Below are 22160 nucleotides of genomic sequence, written 5' to 3'. Positions count from 1 at the left end.
GTCACATCCTACAAAACATTTTGTTTTGTTGAAAGCCCTCAAACAATAACAACAAAAACCACCCCCATAAAACCCATTAACATAATAACACACAATACTAAGTACATCTTCAAAATCTGAAGTTTTACCTTCCTAATAAGAACTAAAATTCTAAACTGATAGCCACACAGACAGGCTAGGGTTAACCAAAAAGAATGGTGATTCACACTAAAAGCAGAGACTGTACCCTGCATCTCATCAAGTGCTCTCTAGTTTTGTCTTATCTTTATGGCTCTCCCAGATGAGAAAACACTAGAATACTTTCAATAAACACTTTCTCCAAGCCATTTTTTATCAGATTGTATTCTAGAGATATGCAAACAAAATACAAAACTGCTAAGGATACATTATCAGAAAAAAGCCTTATAATATTCAATATTCTTTTTCATTTATTTGCTTTCTGTTAAAACGTGTTACTGGATAAAGCCAAGGGCCTTGATCCACTCATTCCCCTATGCAAACTTGAGAAAAAGCACATTCATTTTTCTTTTGTCATACTGTCTTAACTAGACCCTTCCTCTCTCCCTTATTTTTATTTATTTATTTTTGCGTTGCAGTATATTTCTTAAAATTGAACAAGTAATAAGAGATAAGGGAGAAAAAGGAAAAAAAAACAAAAGCTCCTGTTTACATTAGTATCCCCATTACATTTAAAAATAACTGAAAAAACTTTACTTCACAGCTTGCAAAGAAAGTCATGCACCATTGAAATAGTACCATTACGATTTTTTTAACTTACAGTTAACTTTCTCCCTCCTCTCCCCCTCTCCCAAGTATTTTTCTGAAGATTAATGACACAAAGTTGGGCATATGTTTAGACTCCCCTACAAGTTTAACAAAGTTCACAAAAATCCAGTATTTTCTAATTATCCTGTTCTGCTATGTTTCACAAGTATAATTATTGCTTTATAATCCCACATTTGTCAGTTTCCAAGTTACTGATTTTATTCTCTGAACACTAATAACATGAAGCAGGGCTTGAAACTCCCCTAAAAGTTAAAATCCAAGGAAGTCCATTTTTTTCAGATTTTCTTGTTCTGTCATGTTTCACAAAGAATTATTATTTTATCATCCCACATTTGTTAATTTCCAAGTTACTAGCTTTATTCCTCTATCACCATCTCCCAAATCTTGTCTCTGTTTCATTTCCAATGTATTTTCAATTCTTCTAGACGACTCATGTTTTCTTCCTTCTCTCAGGCATTTTCTATTGAAACAGTGAAAAAGATTTCACAGGATCAGTCTTTTGTAGTCCTTATCACCAGAAGAACATGAAGCAGAACCTCCTTCTGTTTCACAGCTCACCCTTTGTTAGACAAACTTTTGTATTTCCCCCCTTTGCATGTATTTCATCAAAAAATTATTTTGTCCCTCCAGGGAAAATTATTTTGAAGACAGCTGGGTATAGCAGTTTGAATCTCATGCCTGCTTCTCGACATTTACAAAATAATGGAATATATTTACTCTTCTGCCTGGTATACAATGAGTAGTCATTTTCCACAAAAACACTGCTGTCTCCCACTTTTAGTACTTTGTCCTTCTGTTGCAGTTTTGTCAGCATCAACTCCTTCTGCCAATAAGACTGCATCTTTACTGTTAAAGGTCTAGGTTGTTTTCTAGTAACCAGATTTGGAGCATACACACAATGTGTCCTTTCAATTAAGAATTCTTGTTGTGGAATACCAGTCATGTTGCTTATTTGTGCTTTCATAAAATTAAAACAGTCTGTTCCTTCCAGCTGCTTTGGTACAGCAGAAAATCTCAGATTTTCCCTATGTGCTCTGTCCACTACTTCTATTATTTTTTAAACATCTCTTCTTGTACAGTTCCATATTCAGCCAGTCTTTTCTTCATTTCAAGCTTTGCGTTTTGCAGTTCTGTCACCTTATCAGAAGATCTGTTTAAAGCTTCTTCCATTTTTTCCAGCTTTTTATTGTTTGTGTTGATATACTCCATCAGTGTTTTGTTTATTTTAATCAGGTCTGTGTGCAGCTGCTTTACACTTTCCTCTACATTACTGGAAGTTATGTCTGGAACTTGCACTGCTTTTTGCTGAGCAACTGCAGTACTTCCTCTCAGTTTGTGTTTTTTCCTCACCTTTTGTACCTGATTTTCCTCTGGGTCATTTATATTGCTTTTTCCTGGAATCCAGACAGTGCACTTACTAGTCGGTTCCTGAAATCTGCTCACAAATCTAGGACCACTGGCTTTCTCTGCTAAGTTTCTGTTTTCAGAGTGGGAGAGCCAGAATTAATCTGTTACTCAGTGTGCAGCCATCTTGGAAGTTCGGGTCTGTGATCTTCTTGGTTGATATGACTAGTGAGCTACATCATGAAGTGGGTATACTACCCAATAACTAGCTTAATTAATGTTGAATATAAGAAAAAGATGACCTCCATAGATCTAGAGAATATTCACTTTGTGATTAGTTGTGCTAACTAGATGGATTCTCCGACGACTGCTGTCACATGATGAACAACAGACAGGGAGTTATCAACCCAAGTTCAGGGATCCCTAACTATATTTTCATCTGTAGTGGTGGACTGGTAATACAGCACTGTTGGGAAAGCTTGTCTACCAACTGTGATGATACTGCATTTTTTAGCGTTTATTTAGTCTAGTTCAGTGCACTAATTGTTTATGAGGGAGCTTTCTAGCTGCAGGGTTTGGGTATCAGAGGGAGAGATTAACAATAAAACCCAGTCATTAATTTGCAGTCTCTATAACATCTGCATTCTGGAGAACAAACCAGAAATACATTCACCTAGGACATTTCATATTGCAGAACCTAATGTCATTTATCAAGTATATGTCATATAGTGGAATCTAGTAAAAATTTGTTAGACATGCATAAATTATATTTTGATTTCATGACTATTAGGACTTCTTTTTTTACACCATATCCTGCTTTCTCCCACATTTCAAAGACATGTGGTAGGTAAATGTGTGACATCTAAAATTGTCTGGAGATGTCTATATGCCCACATGTGATATGGAAGAAAGGCCTATCAATCTCATGGATGGTGGTGGATGTCCATGACATTGCAACAGGAGTTGGCTGTGACACACAAATGTGTTTGACAATGGAAACTGGACATCAGAGACTTGTTTGCGGGAGTCCTGAAATTAAGAAACTGACATTTTAAGTGTGATTCACAGGAAGTAACGGTGGACTGTAAAAATCACAGTAGCATATTAAAAATATTTTTGTAGGGGGTAAGTCAAGTCATACCCTAATGAGGGGGGGCTGCACCCCTCATATGGTCCAATACCTATATGCACTACCTCCAAGACTGGTATATCATGGAAAAAAGGAAATTCAAGTTAAGGCACTTTTGGAATTCGTGTGTATTTTGTAATAATTGCACTCAACATTTTCTTAGTTTTGAGGATCACGCCATTCTTGAACTTAGAAGAGGAACCTTTTACTCCTCAGCTGTGGGTATTTCCATTATCGCTTGTGATGCCAGTGATTCATGAATTAAAATATGACTATTATCTTCCTTGTCTTATGTTGGAGGTAAAATACCTGTCTTCACTCTACTCCTTTAGTGTTTCACAAGCCCCAGGGCTTTCCTTGTTAAATTATTGAATTTAATGCAAACCATGTTTTGTATTAATTGTAGAAGTCCATTAAAACTGAAAATCAGCCTACACCATACCAGATAAACTGGCATGTTATAAGGAAAACAAGTATATGTATAAAAAGTTGAGCAAACATAGCAAACCACTCTGTAACTACTGCAATGGAGCCATAGAGTATGTAAATAATATACCCCACATTTCCAATAATCAAGGAGAATTCTGCCTTTGATGCATATATTATAGTCTGTGAGAACACTGTCTGATTTTAATGTAACATATATAACATTAACAAATGCAAGTCAGATCAGACATATACACATTGTTTCCATTTCTCAATTTGGCTATGCAAATGAACACTACATTATTATTTTTTTATTTTATCTGTAAAAACAGAAAATGCAAGCACTTCATTCATTTTTGCTTTATATTCATACCCTTAAGTTTACCGGACAAGGCACATCATTCATTTTTCTCAATAAATTTCATTCTGCCATTTACTGCATTATATTATTTCATCCCATGATTGGAAGAACTTTCTGGTCAGCCTCAGTAAGAAGCTGAGATCCCTCATAAAATCCTCCAAAGCTAGTTACGAAAACAAAATCACCACTGATTCTAAAGACAACTACAAAGCATTCTACAGCTATGTCACGAATCATAATGGCAACACTCAGATCTGCTCTGAGTTACAGCACAATGGCACTAAATATACAGAACCAACTGATATTTCCAACATCCTGGCAGATAGGTTCAGTGCAAATTTACCCCTCTCTCACCCCCTAAAGGGCCCATCTCTATACTGATAAAATGCAAAGTTCCTGTAATCACGGCTGCACAGGTAAAAGACACACTCTCCATAGCCAAGAACACAGCATCCATGGGACCTGACAACATCCTAGGCTGCGTTCTACATGAACTACAGAACGAACTGGCACCCCACCTAAGTACCATATTCAATCATAGCCTCACCTCAGGCTTTGTGCCCACCGAATGGCACACAGCAATGGTTATCCCACTCCACAAAGGGGGAGCCAACATGGACCCCAGGAACTACCACCCCATTAGCCTGACGGGCTAGTCTGCAAGGCTATGGAATGTATCATCATGGAACTTATAAACAATGACATTGGTAATCTCCAAACTCTGGACCCTACCCAGTTCGGGTTTGTGAAAGGCAGATCATGTCTCCTACACCTGACAGACTTCTTTGAAGCAATCACCAAAGCCGTAGATGAGGGTAAGGTGGTTCACACAGCCTATCTAGATCTCGCCAAGGCTTTCAACACCATTCCCCCACTCTGGAATTATAGATAAACTCACTAAACTAGGTATAAATCCCTATGTCACAAGATGGGTTGCCAACTGGCTCACTGACAGAACCCACACTGTGAAAGTAGTAGACTCTAAGTCCAACTTCAGACCAGTGACAAATGGAGTACCACAGGGTTCAGTCCTAGGTCCTCTCCTGTTTGGTATCTACTCCTCTGAAGTACAGGCTAACACACGTCTTTGGCTACCAAAGTTCACAGATGACTGCAAACTAGGAGCCATAATCAAAACTTCTAACGATGTGGACATCCTACAAAAGGGCCTCACTGAGAGAGATGCCTGGTGTCAAAGCCTTGGCCTCAAGCTCAATGCCAAGAAGTGCACTGTCATCCCTTTTGGTAAAAGCTCTGTACCCATGAACTACCACATAGGCGGTAGTCTACTTAACACCGAAAGTGTGATAAGAGTCCTTGGGACACAGGTGGACAGTAGTCTCGCCTTTGATAATCACATCGCCACAGTAGTCAGGAAATCCTTCTACGTGGCACACCACATCACAAAATGTTTCTCACCAGGAAAAAAGAGGTCATTGTTCCCCTCTACTCATCACTCATTATACCCATTATGGAGTACAATGCCCCTTTTGGGATGTACCTCACAAGACATCTACAACTGGAAAGGCCACAGAAATACCTCACAAAGAGGATTACAGAACTCAAACAGATGCCCTACACAGACCGTCTCAAAAAACTCCAGCTTTACTCTGTCACATATTGCCTACTCAGAGGCGATCTCTGCTTAACATACAAAGCTACATCAAACCCAGAGCTGTTGGACATGCTCCACTTAAGGAAATCCCAATCCCTCCGAGCTACACGCTCTAGGGACCTAAACCTTCTCACCACAATAAACAGAACATGCTGGAGGGATAGATTCCTGTCCCAGAGACTTCCCATACTCTGGAACAAACTACCTATCTATATCAAACAAAGCTCCTCATTAGCACTCTTCAAGAAAAATCTTGATGACTGGATGGGAGATAGGAAATTTACCCCGGGGATCACTTCTGTGGCTCTGCTTGACAGGGGCACAGGAAAATTATTTTCTTTTTTATATGTTTATATTTTTTTTATATTTTTTCTGTTTATATTTATCCAGCAAACATTCCAAAGGGGCAAAGCAAAAGAATCTTAAAGGGTTTCCAGCCTTCCTAGGTATTAAAGAGAAGGTTCTCACACCCCATTCCTGTCATTATGCATTTTAAAATTTCAGTATGCAGTTCAATAACTAAATAATTTTAGGACATAAAAGCAGCAGCATGTATACCCTCTTTGGCAAAAACAAGTAAACTCTTATTTATGTATTTTGTCAAGCCGTATATTAAACATTCATTTAAACTTGATGGCTTCAGTCATGATGAGGTACGTGAATACAAAGTTGTAGGTGTCCAGATAACATCTGACTTTTCTTTTGCCATATATGTTAACTTCTTCAGGGCGGCCATGGTGGTGGAGCAGTTAGCGTTGCCGCCTCACAGCAAGAGGTTCTCCGGTTCGATCCTCGGCTGGGGTGCCTTCTGTGCGGAGTCTGCATGTCCTCCCTGTGGTCGCGTGGGTTTCCTCTGGGTGCTCTGGTTTCCTCCCACATCCCAAAGACATGCTGTAGGTGGATTGGACACACTAAAATTGGACCTAGGCATGAGTGCATGCATGTATGTGCCTTCTGTGGAAGTTTGGGTGCTGGGCTGGCAACTCGACACCGTAAAACTCCACTGCCAATCATGAGCGGATGGTGATCCGCTGTGGCGACCCCTAACCGGGAAAAGCCGAAAGAAGAAGAAGAAAAGAAGTTAACTTCTTCAGAAATTGAGTTCTTGGTCAAATGGGGCTGTTTAAATTTATATCTTTAATAGATGAGTACAGTCTTATTATGCTTTATAAAATGTATATATAACCTACCCTAGGATACAACAATTTTTTTTGCATTTTTACTAGGAGTCAGTTAAACAGAACTGAGTCTGTCCAAAAGAAATTCACCACATGAATACAATTTTAAGAGATTTAAGTTATTTTAATAGTTATAAAAACTGAACCTATTGACTTATTTACAGATACTGCATGGTAAAGCAATAGTTGCATATAAAGCATAAAAGGATGATTTGCTACAGCAGTACTTACATCTATTTTCAAACATTCACACCCACAAATATAAAAGCATTAATTTGTACATCAGTACAACAGTAACAGTTTAAGTAGCAAGTTCATAACACAAACAAATGCCTAGGATTTGGAACAAAATCACTTGAGCTATACGTTTACCAGAGAACTTAAAAATATTTAAACTGGATGGATGACAACATATGTGACACTACCATTAAGAGCTCAGTGTTCTTTGATGGCTTTTGAGTCTGAACAATGTGCGATAAACATACAAACCACTGCACTCAGTCCTCATGTCAAACCACATGATTCGAAAGAAGAAAAATATTTGCACCATGTCACATGTTAATTCACATAAACAATACAATTTAGTAGCACTTTAAGCTGAAGTGTAACTTTTTCATTTTACTTAAACTAATCTGTTTAAAACATTATCATAAAGCTTATTTTACTTAAATATAGCTGTTGCATTCAGTAAGATTATATTTCCAAGCTAGAATAACTAAAATGCCCACTTTATTTCTTGCTGCTATAAAGCCCTGTTACACTTATATCACTCACCTTGATACATGGCTCTCAACTTCTTCGCTCAAGAATTCTGGACAAAGTAAAAAATAATGGCGTAACAAAGACACCAAATCAGAGCCATGTTTTAAATGCTGCTTCAATTAAAAGGCTAACAGAACAGCAAGTTTTCAATCAACATTCAGATGCAGAACAATAATAAATATGAAACTAACATGTCTGGCATTATTGAAGTGTTAATCAGTGATTTACCAGAAAATAAAAAAAAATGAGGAACATGGGAAATCAGAGTTGTTTTGCAGAATCAGGGACAGTTAAGTGGTATGAAGGCTTGACAAGCTAACATTACATTGCTTTACATATTAATGATCATAAGCAATTTAAAGTATGCAAAAAGCTAAAAAAATGTAAAAGTTCATTTACCTCAGTTTTCCTTATGCTGGACACACTGATTCAACCATCTGAAATGCCAGGCATTCTGAAACGAGAACTGAGAAGCCAGTCATTTCTTTGAGATGAGCAGAGGCGCTCTGTGCAAGCAGAATGTCTCATGAGGTCTAGAAAGCACATAAAAGCACAAAATTCACTCTGAAACATGAAAGGAAAGTGCCCTACGCTGCCTCAAGCCCAATAACATTTAAAATGGCAGAACATGATTCTTAACATTGTTAAAGTGCTTTTAAAGAAAAGGAAAATAAACTGGAAATGTACATATTAAAATAAACTACTTGCTCTTTTAAAGTCATCAGTACACTTTATTAATGACACTGCAGTATGCTGTTGACAGATTAATTCTCTTTGAAACAAAATATCAACACTGATGAGTCATAGGGTCAGCTAGGAATGCTAAAGCTAGCCCGGTAAACAAATGTAAAATAAAATAAAAATAAAATAAATAATAAAGCTGCATGTTCCATTCTTGGTGGTCTGTAAGAGACTAGTATTAATGGATGAGTGTAGGGCAATTAGTGGACACCCTTTTTCTAGTTTTGGTAGACGTACTTTTAATTTAGGGGCTAATCTAGCCTCTGGGGAGAGAAAGTTTGAGATTTTGTCTCCATCTCTGTTGTAACTCCACCCTATACATACAGCACTTTCAGTGTGTTTCCTGAAGGAGAGTGTGAGATCTAGGAGAAGTCTTTGATGTTTTTGCTAAGTGACTTGACTGATAGTGTTGTTCAGATTACTGGGTATTTATAAACACAATACACAGATACATATCAGCATCACACTAACATTTATCTGCCACCAGGGACTGCCATGATTAATAGACATGAATCGCAGCAGTTCCCAATGGCTTACAACAACTTTCCCATTTTAATGAATAGTACACAGGAGCGCCTGGTTCCCTGATGTGTACTAGACACTTCTATGCTTCGGCTGACTGGCAATGCTGTTGGCAGTGATATAAAGCAGTTACACTCTGCCTTATCATGTAGCTGTGCATAGTTATTTCATAAGGCACATTGTACCATACATAACTGATTTACATCACAGCACTGTGATTCCTAAAGGAATCACACAGTCATTATGCATGAGGGTAGATCATGGGTCATTGCAATATTATGGTAATGAGGGGATCTGGTGCCATGTCATCTTCCATTGATGGCTCACCACCATTACTTTCTGGGGGGTGGGGGTGGATGAGGTAATGTATAGTGTGGTAGCAGTTTGCCATTTGTCTGCTCCACAGGGAACTCCATTGCTAGTAAGGATTTTCCTGTCATGTGAGTTGTTCTTTGTTGTTAAGTGCAGGACACATACTATCAGGGGAGAAGGATCACTGAACTTAGCAGCACAGCACCACTAGTTGGCATGCACTGGTCTTCCATTAGTTACCCCACTGGGACAATCTTGTATTGTAATTCTGTTGCTCTGTGAACTGCATACAACTGGTTGGGGGTGATTTACATATGTACTCCATGCAAGGAGTACTATGCCTACATAATGTGGCAAGGTCCTTCTCTCTCTCTCAAGTGGACTAAATGCCCATTTACAAATTTTAGTGAAGAGTTTTCAGGTAAAATGAAATGCACATTACAGCCTCCCGAAGGGAAGAGTGTACATAAAATGGCTTTTACAGCTGCCCTATACCAAAAATGGTGAATCAATCCTCAGACTGGTTCATGATTTGATTTCAGTGTAAAATTCTGTTAGTCTATAACATCTAAATCATCATATAAGACCTCATTGATGGGTCTTCTTGGGGCCATAACAGCCAGTAAACTATGTTCACCAGACTTAAAATCTTCCCTCCCATTCAAGGCATATATTGCAGATCACATCTTGCTAATAGTGGAGAACGAAATAAAAAAAGCAGTTCACATAATATCTCAACCTGTCTACCTATATCAAGTACAGCCATTAAAAAAGTGAGTACATGTTCTTTTTTCAAACCAGTCAATCAGATGTCTAAAAACATCAGCAGTTTAATATAACTTCTCATATGTCATATGTTTAAGAGTACACAAGGTGTTTTGTAAATACATAGATATAGGCTCTGTAAACCAACTCCTCCTAGAGACTTGTACTTGATATAAAATCATTATTTACTGTGATACCAAATGATTATGGAATATTGTCCATTAAGTAATTTTTATGTAAATATGGCCAGAGTTCAAGTAAACAGGTTGAGACATTATGTGAACTGCTTGAAATTGTATTGGAGAATAATATTTTTCATCTTTTATAATAAGTACTACCATCAAATCTCAGGAGTACCGATGGGTACTCCCGTCGCTGCTACGCATACTACCTTAGTTCTAAATGGATGGGAGAATGAAAATATTTATAATGGTCGTGAGTGTCATGTAGGTAAAGTGAGTTTTTTTTAAAGCTTTGTGGACAATGTATTCCTGATTTGGGAATGGGAGAGTGGTGAGTTGATACAGTTCATTGATTATTTGAATAATAGTACTGATTTTCTGAAATTTTCCATGCATAATTCCTGGAGTAGCATAGAGTTTTTAGATGTTGCCATTAATTATGATGGGACTAACATACATACATACCTCAGTACATAGAAAGAATGTGCATGAGAATAACTACCTGCATAGGAAGAGCATGCACTCTTCCCATGTGTTTAAGGGAATTGTTAAGGCACAGATGACACAAATAAGTAGGCTGAATACTGATTTGGGTGGATGTGAACCACAAATGGTTGAGATGATGCATGAATTTACTGATAGGGGCTATGAATCTGGGTTACTAGCCATTATTAGACAAGATGTTATTGCATCTAGGAATTCTGTAGCTAGACCATATTTTGGTAATGCCCCAGTAGGAATGGAGACAACTGAGCTCCTTAGGAATAATAATACTGTACGCTATGTCACTATTTTTAGTAGGTGTAGTGAAGGTATTAAAATAGTATAACTGATAACTGGGGCATTTTAAAAACTTTGCATGAGTTACAATAATTTATTGGGAATAGACCTATGTTCACCCAACCTAATTGCTCTAATCTTAAACAGCGACTATGCTACAAGATATATGTGGTAATGTTACAGCTAAGAAAATTAAAATTGGAACATTTCCATGCTATAATTGTTGTTGTTGTAGCCTTATTGAACAGAGTCCAAATTTTTTACATCCTTTAATCAATATGGCCTATACTTTTAAATTCTTTGCAACCTGTAATACTAGTTTTGTTATATATCTTGCTAATGTAAAGTATGTCCTAGTTTTTTATGTTGGAAAATCAGTGCAACGGTTAAAGGATAGAATTAAGAGCACAACTCTGATATTAGGAGGGATATATTAACTAATTCCCTAACTAAAAATATTCACGAAGCTGGTCCATCACTTAGTTTTACGTTTAGGGTTATAGACACTACTGATAGAACTATCAGGAGAGGTGATATAAACAATCAACTTTAAGTCAAAGAATACATATGGATTCTACAGCTTCAAGCTGATCACCCACCTGGTGTCAACCAAACTGTTACTTTAAAAGCTGTACTTAGGTTTAAACAATCGATTTTGAAATGATTTGTATCATACTTTTAAGTGCTGTTATAGTGCTTTAATTGATTGATTCTACGTGATTTTTTTATTGGCTATGTGTGTTGTTATTATTTGAACATGATGTTTTGCATTGTTTTTAGCACTGAGGGTCTATGTTACCTGAAAGCTTTGCATATTAAACTGTTTATCGGTACATTGCTGTGACTGTTTCTCTTTTGTTGGTAATAGTGGAGAACAGCAGTAACTGGACATGCTTGGAACATTAGAGCCAGTAAGGGAAATGAAAGCTATGTACAGTATAATCTCCTTTCACTAACTAATAGTCATTCATATTAAGAGTGTCTCCTCTCCCTTGCTGTACCTAAAACAGTAGGGACTTTCCAAAGTTTTTATAGTATCGACTAATATTCTCACACTTCATAAATGAAATATCAGTTAAGATATTCTCTCACTTCATAAATGACTTACCAGTTAACTGCAGGGAAACGGATGCTAGGTAGCAAGAAGATGCAATCCTTCATCGAGTAATTTCAAACCTAATGGCCCTGATTTACAAACTGACTATTCTCTTACTTGGAAAGAGTGAATAATCTGTTATGCTTTACACTTCAGATCCAAAGACATGCATCTAGAGCATTTCTCCCTGGGCCTCCGCTGAAAATAGGCTCTGTCCTAGTCGGACTTTCCCGGTCAACAAATGTTAACTAAATAAAGTCTGGTGCCTCATCATTCCTTATTTTTTGAATGATGTCAGGTATCCCCATTGGACAGAGTTCTAATGTGAAACAGCGTTGTTACAGTGGAACAAAATCTTCACAATTAAACCACAAATAACTGTAGTCATCAAAAAAATTAAATAAAATACTAATAGAAAGTGCTAATTTATTTTCATTTAGATACCACTATGCTAACACTTGTCCTCTGCAACCATTGGACAGGATCAAAAATAACCGAGTACATGCATCATTTCACTGGAGAGGAATGATGTATTTATCTCACTGCCTTACACATATCACGCAGAATAAATACTTTATTTCATTTCACTTATGCCTTTACTACAAGTCTATTCTATCAAGTTCTCTCTGCTAGCCTAGTTTAATTGCTGTAACATATCGGTAGCCCAAGTACTCTGTGAACTCCACTTTCCTCTTCCACCACAGCCATTATTAACCGGACACCGGTCACTTACCGTACTTAGGTATAAGCTTTGGAATGATCATCTTCCAACAGACACAGACACACACACACACACACACACACACACACACACACACACACACACACACACACACACACACACACACAAACACCAGTCTTGTCAGAGGCAGTTGTTCACGTCACTTCACAAAAATGTGCAAAAAACAGTCAGTTTTTGTAACTTGCTTTAATTATCTTAATACACAGTTTGCAAAAAGTAGTCAGTTTTCATAATTTTACCTTGATTTAATTAATATCCCTTTCTACAGCTAGTCATACTTCTGTTAACCTTTTGACAGCTGAATGCTTTTCTTTTTGTTTCTGACTGCTCGCTTCACTGCATGGAAATATCCTACTCACAGTAACTGTACAGCTGTGTTTTGGGTATTGTTGTTGTGGGTATGCATGGCACGGCATGTGTATCCATGTTACTTTTACTGCAAGTGCAGAAGTTACCTATATAAAATATGCTGGATAGCCTTTATGTGCACCGTTATCATTATATTTCATGTACTTGTATATCTGTCTTCTGGCCCACATTCCAGTAGAAATGGAATGTCACTACACATGCCTGCTCACTTGTCTACTTAGTCTAGCATAAGAAATACTGACATGTTTGTGTGGTTCATACCTCTCAATCTCTTAGCACCAAAAATCTGGACAAAGCCTTAAATAATGGGGGGACAACGGCCCAAAAATAGGGACAGATTTTAAATACTACTCTTATAAACTTAGAAAGTTCCTAGAATAACAGGATTTGTGTTTGCATGCATTTGCTGAAGGATATGAAATCAGAAATTCAAATTTATGTCATTATTTAGTGACTTCAAAGTTGCCAGAAAATCACAAATGTTGTGAGGAACAGACCAAAAATATGGACATTCTGTGAAACTCTGGACAGTTGAGAGGTACTGTGTGTGTGTGTGTGTGTGTGTGTGTGTGTGTGTGTGTGTGTAAACACTGGTTCTGAGCATCAGAGTTGTTTTTCCTAGCATAGTGCTTGCTGCTGAACAGTCTCTTGTATTCTGAATAATTATTCTTGACACATTCCTTGTGTTTTTAAGTAGATATAATTTTCTTCTTCTTTCGCCTTTTCCCGGTTAGGGTTTGCCACAGTGGATCACCTGTCCTCTCATGATTGGCAGTGGAGTTTTACAGTGCCGAGTTGCCAACCCGGTGCCCAACCTTCCACAGAAGGCACACACTCATGCCTAGGGCCAATTTAGAGTGTCCAATCCTCCTACAGCATGTTTTTGGGATGTGGGAGGAAACCGGAGCACCTGGAGGAAACCCACACGACCACAGGGAGGACATGCAGACTCCGCACAGAAGGCACCCCAGCCAAGGATTGAACCACATAACCTCTTGCTGTGAGGTGGCAATGTTAACCGCTGCACCACTGTGGCTTCCTGTTTTTTTAAGTAGATATAATAACATTATAAATTGTTCTCTTTGATATACCCCACAGCAGGGGTCCCCATTAATAGAGAGTTTGATGTTTTTTAAAACTGATTATATTGGCCTTTTCAGTCTCTCCACCAGTGTCCCAAACACACACACACACACACACACACACACACACACACACACACACACACACACACACACACACACACTCATTCAAGGCTAGTGAATGCCATTTTAATATGAATATCTGAGTATAATTTATTGAATGTAAAATGGGAGAATATCAACTGCTTTTTTTCCTGAATACTAAAGTGAAAAACATTCATTCCCTCTACCCACAGATATTTTAAAAAACAATTTGTAAGCCAATATCCATTAGAAAAACAAGCCACCCCACCTCTACAGCACTGCATCTCATGGCCTCTGCCTTGGAAACACTGACTCTCCCTCCACCCACTGACATGTTATCAGTAAGTTTCAGCCTTTATCTGACTGCACAGTTGGTGACAGTTTTCTCTTAACATCAGTCCTCTGACAGTGGTCTGTAAAGTGTTTGGCCTTCAGATAAAAGGAATTTAACAGACACCAAAACAACAGATGTAACTTGGCACATATGAAATAATTATCTTCTAAGGCCTCTTTTTAACTTATTATTGTAAGAGCATGGATATGAATAACAGCCATTAATAAATGCATATGCCCATAAGAGACTGGAACAGGGATGAGTAATAACGCTGCATGTGTCTCCCATTTGTTTCATACTTGGCAACTTACAGTAAGTACAAGTTTGCTTCTGCAAGTTCATTAGAAATGAGAATTTACAATGCATATATTCAGAGTTGGTACAAAAACATTATAGCTATATTTTTGCAGTTATGACTTACCATCTAATAATGAAGTATTGCTGAGTAAAGCTACATGAGCCATAGAGATTAAGTACTAAGGGAATGTAATAAATGTAGTAAACTTTAAAAACCTATACAACTCTTCTATTCAGCCATTTTTAATTTACACTTTTTCTAGTTCAGTGTCACTTGTGGGCTGTAGTCTATATGGCAAATGAGCAAAATGGAGGAATCAGTCCAGGATGGGATGCCAGTTATCTCAGCAGGACACACACACACACACACACACACACACACACACACACACACACACACACACACACACACACACACACACACCTGGAAGCAATATAAATATTATCAAATCACCCAGTCATATGCCTTTAGGACATGGAAGGAAAATGAAGAATATAGTGAAAACCCAGATGAACACAGAAAAGGCATGCAAACTCTGCATAGCAGGCACCCGCCCAGGAACTGAACCACAGAACCATCAGACAAAAAAGCACTATGAAGCAGCAATGATATCCATTCCAGAACTATATATCCTGTAGTCAGCAAGCTGCTAATTAAAATATGAATCAGCTGCCTGTGGATATGCTGCATACGTCACAGCTTTTAGGAGCAACAGTGAGGCATGATGGTACTGCATCCAGGTTGTGATGAAGGTCACATGGTGAAAAGGCAGGATGTGCTTTGGCACGGGTTCATAGCTATGTACTAGGCTAGCTGCCCTTGTGGGCCTTTTAAGCCTAGCTGATTTACCTTTTGGTGCTTGACTTAACCTATTCATTTGGTGTTAAATTGGGCTTACCCATCCCATGGTCAATAATTATATAATACCCTTAGTGAGAATAAGTGGGATAATACCTTAGATAATTTGAGGGCACCCACGCATGGGATAATGCATTTAGGAGCAGCCTCTGACCATTAGTAGTAGAGTGGGCAGTCCTGGGATAAATTTTCTGTTTCTCATCCATAGATTCAAGTTGTGTTTGAATACGGACAGGGAAGAGAATAAGTGGGATAATACTTTACATAATTTGAGGGGACCCATGCATGGGATAAGGCATTTAAGAGCAGCCTCTGACCATTAGTAGTAGAGTGGGCAGTCCTGGGATAAATTTTCTGTTTCTCATCCATAGATTCAAGTTGTGTTTGAATATGGACAGGGAAGAGCTTTTCTTACATGGACTGGGAGTTGGTTCCAGAGCAGTAGTATCCCCTGCAGATATAATAGTCTCTCCAAACAGTTCTGTTGATACTGCAGAAGAGGGTTAGACCCCTGGACCGAGTATTTCTTATACTATTTGACTCGCTAATGTGCAGTAAAGCCATCAGTATTGGCATTACACTTGCACTAGTTTTTATTGCTGTGTCTGCTTTTCCCTTTCACTGTGCTTTCATTTTCTCACTCAGTTTGTAGGTAAGGAATCACCCTCTGCATGGTGCTCTGTATACTTCAAATGTATCAAGGACATCACAGTACTGAAGCATTTACGAGAGCATTGCACATGGGGCATCATAATGCTGATGAATTCCTTAGATGCAACACCCAGCTATTGCACTACTACTTTTTATGCTGTAATTTTAAATATTTGGCCATTCTTGTTATGTCAGACTAGTCATTCAATGTGATATGTATATTTTATTTTACTTGCGCCTTCCCCAAAAGTTTATCCTGCCAGATCTCCCTGCTCATCTAGCTTCACTGCTTCAACATATTGAGGGCCCAAGTACTCTCCAAACCTTATTTTCTGTTCCACCATAGCCATTATCAACTGGATACTGTACAATTATTGTACATGGGCCTAAATGCAGGAAAGATCTTAATTTCCAAACCAACATACATGCTTGCATATATTCATTTAGAGGACATTTATTCTACTTCAATATTATAACATGAAGGAAACACTAACATACTTATACCATTGATTTTACTGGTGATAATGCTATATCCTTAGACCTCTGATTTTAATGCATTTGTATCATTTAGAAAACTGCAGGGATCTAATAGCTGTATTATGCTTGTTCCTCCAAAAAAGTATTCATAACTGAAATGACAGTTACTTCCATACTGTTAATACTTAGTGTGGTATTCATGCTGAAGAAACTTATTAGCGGTAAAGTGCAAATCCGGTCTATCTTTCAATTTGTAACTTGGGTCACTCTTGAAAGCAGGCTAGCCACTGCATGTGAAAATTTCCTGTCAGCCTATGTATAATGTGTGCTTATGTATATATGTATATACATATATTATAAAATAGGTATATGTGTGGGTTAATATAGTTTGCATAGAATTCAACACATAATTCATCAGACCACAGCCATTTGACAAATACTATTAAATAAATTACTAATGAAAAACTCAGAACAACTGCAAAGTACAGCAAACCAAGTAATATAAGTTGAAAATCTAGCCTATATAAACATCCATTAACAAATAAAAAAGGTCAAAGCAGTAAATCAAAAACACTAACTAGAACAAAATCATTTGCTTTAAAACAACCGTTAAAACATACATTTTTCATTCAATGCATTTTTATTAAAATTGCTACACAGAAGTACAATCTCTGCATTGTTTCCTGAAACCACGACTACCTACCTGTAGTTTCTTTGCTATCTGAGAACTAACACCAACTCAGATAGGAAACAAAAACAAAATAACTGTTGTGTGGGGGAACATTAACCCACTGCACTCCCTTACTTGTGTGTCTGTGTGTGTGTGTGTGTACATATACACACACACACACACACACACACACACACACACACAGGTCTACCTGTAATTATCGAACACCCACTTCATCAAAGCTCATGACGATGAGACAACATTGCAGCAAACTTAATTTTCCAGATGTGCACATCACCAAAGTTTTACTCCGGGAAAGGAGATGTTTGGCTACCATAGGGAAATGTGCCCTTTTCCCCACTACAGTGCGATCTTGGAGGTGTATATTAAGTTGGGGGGGGGGGGCACTTCAGTTGGTTTGATATGCTGCTGTGTGTTTGTTTTTATGCTGTGGTGTGTGTGTTTTTACCTGGAGGCAAGTGTCTCCTTTCCTGGAGTAAAATTCCAGTGATGTGCATATGCATGCTTGGAAAATTAAGTTTTTGGTGAAGTGGGTTTTCGATAATTACAGGTAGACCCATATATATATATATATATATATATATATATATATATATATATATATATATATATATATACATACATACATACATATATGGGTCTATATCAGTTCAGCTAACAACATTTTCAGTGCACTTGCTTCAAACATGCCATCTGAACTGTTCATACTGAGACTGCTGTACAGAGAGGATTGGAAAATTTGCCCCTTCCGCACTGCAGTGCCATCTTGGAGTTGGTATATATAATTAGTGGGGGGGTAAGTGAGCGGAATTCAATGAATGGCATTTCTGATGAAATACCGTTCGCTGAACTGACAGTTCGATGTAGTGATACAACAGACCTATATATATATATATATATATATTATACACACACACACACCAAACATACGTGTGCATGCACACACATAAAAAATGTACATCCATGTAAACATGCACATGCACTCACATTCAGTCATACACACATGGACACACATTTCTTTCACTTGTGCTTATTAAAAAAAAAGTAAAAATGAGTCTGAAATATCCTCTGAAAAAGAAGTTATGTACTCACCATAACGTTCCATCTGAGTAGTTATACTTCATTTTCTGCAACATGTGGGTATTCGGATCCATATCGGATCCGAGCCGGCAACATTTTTCAAGCATCTGCTCCAAGCTCCTCCCCTTACCCATAATCCCTTACATCTCCTACCTTCCCTCAGATCGAGTTTGACACTATTCAAACTATTAGCAACTCAATAACAACACTAACCTAGAACAGGTTCGGGGGAAGGAGGGCGGGATGGTTGCAGAAAATTAAGTATAACTACTCAGATGGAACGTTATGGTGAGTACATAACTTCTTTATCTGAAGTAGTTAACTTTATTTTATCTGCAATCTGTGGAACAGAGTCCCCAGCTACCAAAACTTCTGGGAGGGCCCTCATGGAAGGATTTTCCTGAGCACCGCAGAGCTAAAGGATGCTCTCCCTCTAGAGATCAAATCCAACTTATAATGAGAAATAAATGTATGTGACCTTGCCCAGGCCGCTGCTGCACAGATATCATCCAGAGAAACCCTAGACCAAAAGGCCACAGAAGTTGCCATAGATCTGGTAGAATGAGCTTTAATAGGACCAGGTGGGGACAGACCTTTATCCTTATAGACTTGCAGTATACATTGTGTAATCTATCTAGCCAAGGAGACCTTGGAAATGGCCTTGCCCAAAAAGGGTCTGGAAAAGGACACGAATAACTGGTCAGACTTACGTAATTGTTTAGTCCTGTGTAAATAGAAACAAAGCTGTCTATGAACATCTAGCAAATGCAGCTTATATTCACCCTTGTTCTGGAAATTTGGAAAGAACACAGGCAGATGTAATCATCTGGCTAATATTTGATTCAGAAGCAACTTTTGTTAAGAAAGAAGAGTTTTTGTGGAGCAAAACCCTGTCTTTATGAAAGATCAAGTAAGGGGGCACGGCAGACAAAGCTTGGATCTCAGAAACCCTTCTGGCTGAGGTAATGGCCACTAGAAAAACTGTCTTCCATGACAGGAATTTCAAATCTACTGATGCTGCTGGTTCGAATGGGGGTGCTACCAACATCTGTAGAACTAGGGTAAGGTCCCAAGGAGGGACGGAATCCTTAACCCAGGGACGTAAAAGAAAAGTACCTTTCAGAAAAGCTTTACACAATCTCAAAGAGGCCAGAGCATTCAGATTTTTGCCATGAAAATTAGATATGGCTGCCAGTTGCACTTTCACCATAGAGGAACTAGCCCCTTGTTGGAAAATATAGAACAAAAACTCCAACATTGCAGGAACCGGGGCTGTAAATGGATCTAGGTTTCTCTGAAAAGCCCAAATAGAGAAGCGTTTCCATTTGCTGCGATAAACCTTCCTAGTAGAAGCTTCGTGGGATGCCACCAAAATATTCTTTACTGAAGATGACAGACCGGGAGTCCTAGCAATCAAGGGAACTGGAGCAACCAAGCCATCAGCTTGAGGCTGCCCAGATCGGGCGGACTGATGCCTGAGGGATGAGAGATGAGATCCGGGCAAGGATCCAGAATCCGTGGAGGAGTTAGAGCATGAGACCAGAGGAAGGGGAACCACATCTGATGAGGCCAGAATGGGTCAATGAGGCTCACTTTGCACCCCAGTCGGCAAGCTTTCTGAAGAAACTTCGGAATGAGAGGTAATAGGGGATAGGCATACAGTAACCTGGGAGGCCAAGCATGGACGAGAGCGTCTCTGGGGGAGTCCCCCTGGTAAGGGGATCAGAGCGAAGAACTCGCTGCACTTCGTGTTGGAAGGAGATGCAAAGAGATCGCAGCAAGGATGACCCCATGAAAGGAAGATCTCCTCCGCTCCTGACTGTTTCAGAGACCACTCATATCGCATTAGAATAGCCTGACTCAGTCTGTCCGCTAAAATACTGGAGCATCCCGAGATGTGCATTGCAATCAGAAACCGAATGGTGGAGATCGCCCACTCCCACACTCTCATGGCCTCACGGCAGAGAGGGTAAGATCTGGTTCCTCCTTGTTTGTTGATGTACCAGACAACAGATATGTTTGTCTGACTGAACTGCAATCATCCCTGGGGAAGAACAGCATGGAAGGCTTGCAACGCTAAAAGCACTGCCCTCATCTTCAGAACACTGATATGCAATCTGGTCTCGGTCTGGGACCACGTGCCTTGGACCGTCCTCCCCAAAAAGTGCCCCCCCACCCGACCTGGGAGGTGTCTGTGGTCACTGTGGCTTGGGCTGGGGGTGTTATGAAGGGATGACCTGCCGAGATTTCCGGCGATTGGAGCCACCAGAGAAGAGAAATCTTGCAGGCTCTGCTGATTCGTATTGGATAGTCCATGGGGAGGTCTAACCAAGACCACTGAACTGCCAGGGTTCACTGAAGCACCCTCATGTGAAGGCGCGCACAGGGAAGGATCGAAATTGCTGTGGCCATAGAGCCTAGGGCTCAGAGAACATCGCTCACCGTTGGCATCCTGGGGCCAAGGATCACTGACACATGAGCCCGTAGGTTCTGGACCCTGTCTCGAGTGAGAAAAACTTGCAAAAGTAGAGTGTCCAGTGTGCCCCTATGAATTCCAAGGTCTGTGTCGGGTTCAAGCAGGACTTGGAGATGTTGATGGTAATCCCTAGATTGACTGCAAGATGCAAGAAGGAGTCTCTGGCCATGCAAAGTAGACACTTGGTGGCAGCAGCGAGGAGCCAATCGTCTGGGTAAGGAAACACCGGAATTCCCTGAAGCCTCAGGTGAGCCGCTACACGACTGTTATAACCTTGGTAAACACTCTGGGGGCTGTGGTGAGACCGAAGAGTAGTGCTCTGAACTGGAAATAATTGGCTCCCAGACAGAAGTGAAGGAATCTCCTGGAGCTTCTGCAAATTTTGATATGGTAGTAAGCGTCCTGGAGGTCTATCGAGCACATCCAGTTGCATTCCCGGAGGTAAGGTAGAGTGGACTGCAAGGTGACCATGCGGAATTTCTGCTTGGCTACAGTCAGGTTCAGGGCTGACAGGTCCAGTATGGGCCTGAGGTCCCCATCTTTTTTGACACTAAAAAGAACCTGGAGTAAATGCCTAATCCGGACTGATCTGGGGGACCGGTTGTGAAGCAGCTTTGAAATTTCGTGCACTGCCGCCTCCCTTTGAGTGGGTGGAACATCTGGGAGGCACTTTGGTGGGATGGGTAGGGCAACGAATGAGATGGAGTATCCTCTGGATATAATTTGGAGCACCCAATGGTCCGTTGTAATGGACTCCCAAGCCGTTAGGTGCAATGACAGAGTAGGACAGTCAGACAACCCCTCAAGGTTGCTGCACGGGTTTGTCTGAGAAGGTCTCCCTAGACCCAAAGTTCCTCAGGCCCCCCTCTGCCTCTGGGGTGGCATCTGTCTTGTCCCCCTATGTCTCTAGGGGACGAGTTGTCCTGAGTGTCCTGGGAAAACTGAGATTTTACGCCAAACTAGTTTTGGCACAATGGGAACACACATCTATATTAACAACAACCAATGAATATTATGAT

General features: G+C 39.5%; 1 long non-coding RNA gene across 2 annotated transcripts in view; it reads right to left on the bottom strand.

Moving 5' to 3' along the window:
* Nucleotides 1-22160, bottom strand: part of LOC122811172 — a 1417861-nt gene that overhangs the window by 934183 nt on the left and 461518 nt on the right. For both annotated transcript variants that reach the window (XR_006366220.1, XR_006366219.1), the window contains exon 3: nucleotides 8001-8134. This is a non-coding gene — a long non-coding RNA (uncharacterized LOC122811172). The remainder of the gene's footprint in view (nucleotides 1-8000; nucleotides 8135-22160) is intronic.

This window comes from Protopterus annectens, chromosome 9.part0 (genome assembly GCF_019279795.1).
Source record: "Protopterus annectens isolate FY-2018-M chromosome 9.part0, PAN1.0, whole genome shotgun sequence".
In the NCBI taxonomy this organism is placed as follows: Eukaryota; Metazoa; Chordata; order Ceratodontiformes; family Protopteridae; genus Protopterus; species Protopterus annectens.
This window is presented reverse-complemented; position numbering and strand designations above follow the sequence as displayed.